Consider the following 6,000-nt stretch of genomic DNA (forward strand, 5'->3'; position numbering starts at 1 on the left):
GCACCTTGGTGGAATCAAGAAAGGAACTTGCAAAATGGATTGAAGATATTTTGAAAGTGTCAAAAAAACAATGCATGTGGTAGGAGCTCAAGGTACTCTCATCAGCATCCCTGCAATTTATCAAACCTCAAACAAAAGTAGCGAATATTGGGCATGAGTTTCTACCCCTACCTCTTCTTAAGCAGCACGTAGTCTATCTATGGCAGAAGAAGATGCTTCCAAATTTACAGCCCAACCCTCAAGGCACTTATAAAGGTGTAGTTGTCACATCAAAAGAGGCTTAGACTATCTTGGATAATCAACTTCTCTAGACAAGGAAGTGGCTAGAGAAAAGATCAAGTGATGAGACACGATACAAAAATTCATCTCAACACATCAAGCTAGACTCAACCTATTGTTTCATACCATGAAGAAGAAATTGGAAAACCTAGGAAATTGGTGTTGAGCTACCCAATTTTGGCAAGCCCTACAATGGTGTATTTTGAAACATATATGCTCAAAACATTGAACGCTATCCTAGATCTGCTATGGGATGTACAAGACTTGTCATGTCAAATGCTATGTAAAATCACCTATATTCTCCTTAATATGGTCATAGTATTCAACAATGCAGAAACATCTTTCCATCCTTGGACAACTTTTATTAAAGGTAGCAAAGGACTATGTTAAAACTTGGCCAATACAACCTCCTAAAATATCATCATGGGACTCTGCGTAAGATAGATGTTTCTACCCAATCACTACATGTAAAAATTCAAAGAATTTTTTGCTACACAGTTCTTTGAAATTAAATCATTGATCTTCATTGCTGACAAAGTATCTTCAAGCATAGCGCATTGCCTATCAAAATCAAGTTGTTGCAAACCCATTGTAATACATCACACATGTAGTTGAAGTTGAAGCTAGAGCAAAAAAATATGGGTGTGCTCTAAATTCACTCTATGCATACAAGCATTCTGACCTCAACTAAACAATGTCAAGGAAAAGATTCATTTAGGAGGGAGTGTTTGCAGATGTTTAAGCAAGCACCCCTTCTAGTGAAAATTCCCTAGTAAAAGGCACATTTGTAATATCAAATTGTAGAAATCCAACTCTTGATTTGTAATCTGTAAATATCTCTTTCATTAATATTAGAGAAGTAAACCATGGTAATTGGGGATAAGGTGATTTTTTAGAAGCCCTAGGTATAAAGGTTATAATATAAGTGAGAGTAGCATCTTTTTGGAGAAGTGTTGTATGAGTTGAGTTGCAACTACTTTGAGTAAACTTGTAACTACTATCATTACTCTCTTTTTGGTAATTCAAATCAATTCTTGAATATTGCATTGTGTTTCTCTCCTCTTGCTCTTTCATTTGAGTGTGTACATTATCGGTTTGGTTGTGACTACATTGTGTGAGCATAAATCCATTGTTTTGGTGGTATTTTTGAGTGTTAATGCTAATATTGTTTATAGGAGAGTGTTTCTAGGATTTATATGATGCTATTAGAACACTTTTGTTCATGTTGTGTTGGCCTAAAAAATAATATATTGCAATTTATATACCTCTCAAAAATGAGATTACAAGGTCTAGATAGGTTCTTTTGGCCCTTGCCTATAGTCTCTTAGATTTTTGTAGTGTTTCAAGGTCATCTGGTTGAGAAAATCATCAAGTAGTTAGTAGGAGTAAGGATCGAGCATGCGTTGTTTATAAACTATTGGATAATTTGGTGATTGCTAAGGAGTGCATCTCTACTCACAATAGCTTCATTGAGCCTAACAAACTTGGTGCGCCTTTGTGCCCCATCCGAAGTGCTTCCCTAAGTATTGACATTAGAATATTTTAGTGCTAGATAGATATGTTATAAACATCCGTCATGTGGTGACCACTAATTGGGGCTTTTTTACATCATTTTTTGGGTATTATATTTAAGCAGTTTGATGAAGGTATTGCATTATCAAAGACAAAGTATGTGCAAAGTTTGCCAAGAAAATTTTGACTTGATGATTGAAAACCAATTTCCACTCCTATGGAAACAAGTTTGAAGTTATTTCTACATGATGCTAGAGATTCTACATATGTTACCCTCTACTAGACATCTATTGGTTGCCTCATTTATGTATGCATTACAAGGCTAGATATTCAATTTATTGTTTGACAAGTGTTCTGCATAGCCCAAAATCTAAGAATTGGTAGGTAGCTAAGAGGATCTTTCACTACTTGAGTGGTACTATACATCTTGGGTTTCTTTATTCCAAGGGGGGGCAATCAATGCCGCCAAATTTACATGCATTTTTTGAATCGGTTTGGTTACTATGACACACAAGTTATGTGAGTGGTCTCTATTTCATGCTTGGAAATTCACACATATTGCAAGTGAGCAAGAAGCAACATACTATGGCCACCTCTATTTGTGAGGCTGAGTATAGGGTAGCCGTCATAGCTAGGGTTGAGTGTGTGTGGCTCGAATGCCTTATGGTTGATTTGGGAGTTGGACAAGAGTCTAGCTCTCTCATCTACAATGGCATTCAAACTGCATCAATAGTTAAAAGGGACCCAATTTCATGCTTGCATAAAGCCCATTGAGGTGCACTATCACTATGCCAGGAAGAGACTCTTGGCTAGATAGATCGAGTTGGCTTATGTGCCGACATAGGATAGCCTTGTGCAAATTTCTTTCCTTGAATGTTGGTTGAGAATGATTTTTTATAACAACTTGGTTGGTAGGGCTTAAAGCTATTGCTTTATCCTAAATCCATTAATTAAGGATCATAACTCCCTCAAATTCCATGTATGCTGGAGGGGATTCTTGGAATTGGAAGTGTTGAACCAGCCTTAAGTCTTCCATGTGCTTAACATGACATGCTCGGATGGCAAAGATCAATCTATGCGTCCAATGGCTTTTATACAACCAAGTGTTAGGTGGGTAAAAATTAATATGGTGTACAAAAATCTTGTCAAAAAGAGTAGGGGATTGGAGGAAGCTTTATGAGGGAGCTTTCAAAAAACTCAGCAAATGATTATATTTTTGAAAAAGATTTTTCTATGCTTGTTTTAGTGTGTTGAGGCAAAAAGAGGAAAAAGATCTATCTCTACACTGCGTAGTAGCACCTACTTAGGACATCCATAGTGATTATTTATGTTCACAGAAAAGCCAAAATCAACATCTGGCACACAAGAAACAAAAAACAAACAAGTTTGTACACCCTCTTTCACTATATATGATATGTTCTATGACAACAAGCAAACAATACACGTTTGTTTATTCTTAGACTTTTCAAAGGTGTGCAGAGAGTGGCTGACCACTAACAACATTGTCTACAAAATGTCTCAGTGTGTTGAGGCAAAAAGACAAAAAAGATCTCTTTTTTCTCTACATAGCACCTACTTAGAACGACCATAGTTATTTATTTATGGTCACAAAACAGCCAAAATCAGTAGCAAATACCCAAGGAAAAAAACAGACAAGTTTGTACACCCTCTTTCACTTCACATGATCTGTGCTATGACAATAAGAAAAAAGCATTCTTTATAATTATTTGAGAGAAAAAAAAGTACATTTAATAATTCCTAGACTATTCAAAGCATGCAGATACAATGGCTGACCACAAATTACAGTTTCTGCAAAATGTGAGGTATCTTGTTGCTAGTCTACTATATGGGATGGGCTAGTGGATCCAGCTCCAGAATTTTTGGATGCGGATCCCTAAGAGATGATGCCTTCAGGGAACGCTTGACTTCATCTGCTACTCTCTTCTCTCGCTTTTGAATCTCCCTTAGGCGATGTGCTTACATGTTCAATACATTTTTCAGTCTGTTGGAGACATCCTCATTTCTCTCAAACATTGTCATCATGTGGCCCATTTGTCTACCCATTAGGCCAATGCATCACAATCACCTTTGTATTGAACAACAACATCGTTCTTGTTGGTGTATTGTGTAAGCAATTGCCAAAGGAACCAATGCCCACGTTCTATACCCCCTACACAACAACTTTTTGTCAAAGGATTTAGTAACATGAGACAGAAAAACTATACTTAGAGCCAAAAAGAGATGGACTGTACCTCGCATTGGTGTCACATCCTCCTCTCATGTCCAATCATCTTCCTACAAAGATATCAATGGCACTTTTGATGTAATTTTTATGCGGATGTAATCAATTGTCATATTTATGGAATTCAAGCATCTCTACTAAGTCAATTTTTTTGAGATTCAAATCCTCTATGGTGTTTTACAAGTCTAATTCTACGTGAAATATCTGATTACCAAGTGAAAGATGAGGCAGTACGTTATAGGCATAAGAGAAACAAGAATGGAGGGAATAAATTGGGTACACAAGGAAGGAGATATTGCAAGATTAATTGAACATCAGTATGAAATCCTTAAATGTCAAGAACATGGTATTAGTTGGATAATATCAATAGAGAAATGAGTCAACGATCAAAACGGGAAAAGTTAAAGTCTAGGTAAGAATGGTAAGATTTTTACAAAGCGTATTGAGGTTAGATAGAGAGCGAAGTGAAGAAATGATTTTCAGACCTCACAAGAGAAACACAATCCGGTCACACCACAAGAAAAATACCTAGTTGAGTAAGATCACATTCACTAATTAAAGTAACCCCGAATCATTAAGACTTCTTTATGATCAAGACTTTTGAGTCAGTGCTAAAAATGGAAGAGAAGTGTAATATTCAAAGTCCATACCAGCTTCACTGTCCTTTAATATAAATACCCTAAAGATATTGACCATGTTTAATATATGTTGACCGAAGATTGAGTCTGACTACTCTCTAAAGCATGTCCCGAGCTGAGGATAGCTCTTTCTTTTTGTTGGAGAGTTTGTAAGCTCCCTCCCTAAACCCTAGATCCATTCAGAACTTTTTCAACCTAGAAAATAATTTAGAAAAAAGCAAGACCGACAAAGAAGTTATGCAAACAACGAGACTTTACTCCAGAATGAAAAGACAAGAATATTCCGGATAAGAAATTACCTCATTCCTATATTTTTCCAAAAAGATCAAGATTATTTTTATACTTCTTCGTCAAAAGCCGTGTGGGAACTGATCTAGATCGAGAACTAGTAGAAAAAGGGACTAACTTGATTGGAAGATAAACTTAAGAGATGGGAATTGAGAAGAAATTGGGGTCCAATAATAATTAAGAAGAGAATTGGGGTCCAATAGGAATTGATAGGAAACTGGGATCCAATAAGAATTGAGAAGAGAATTGGGGTCCAATAAGAATGAAGAAGAAATTGGGGTCCAATGAGAATTCAGAAGAGAATTGGGGTCCAATAGGAATTGAGAAGAAATTGGGATCCAATAAGAATTAAGAAGAGAATTGGGGTCAAATAAGAATTTAGAAGAGGATTGGGGTCCAATATGAATTGAGAAGAAATTGGGGTCCAATAAGAATTGAGAAGAGAATTGAGAAATTGAGTATTCTACCCACCATTTCCTATATGAGCACCCCCTCTCCTTTGTAATTTTACACATATTGCTAAGCTACTTGCATACTTGCCATGCTCAAGATTATGCTTTAGTAAATCAAGGTTTCCATTAAACCTTGCTCTTGCTCTCTCCCTCTTGAAGGCCAAACCCTTGAGGGTTTTGTGAAGAAGCTCCTCTCTCCTTCCTCTTCATCCTAAATCCCTTTCCTTCTTCCTTGAGCCTCACATCTCTTGAAAAAGGACTTCAACCCCACTTCCCTCTTGATTAGAGCAGGTAATCTTCACTTCTAGTAGAATTAATTAACCTAAACCATGTGTTTTAATACTAAGAAGGTTTATGTGCATCATTTTAGGTTTAAGCTTTAATGGTAATCTTATAATTAGGGTTAAGTATTAATGGTAGTTATGCATCATTAAGTTAAGCTTCAAAGGTAGATTTGCATCCTTAAGCTAAGCTTTAATGGTAGCTTTGCACGTAGGTGTAAGCTTTAGTGACTACCTTGTATTTTAGGTTTAAGCTTTACTGGTAACCTTGGAATTAGGGTTAAGTATTAATGGTAGTTATGCATCAT

This window comes from Adiantum capillus-veneris, chromosome 4, assembly GCF_014529385.1.
Source record: "Adiantum capillus-veneris isolate H3 chromosome 4, ASM1452938v2, whole genome shotgun sequence".
Classification (NCBI taxonomy): Eukaryota; Viridiplantae; Streptophyta; class Polypodiopsida; order Polypodiales; family Pteridaceae; genus Adiantum; species Adiantum capillus-veneris.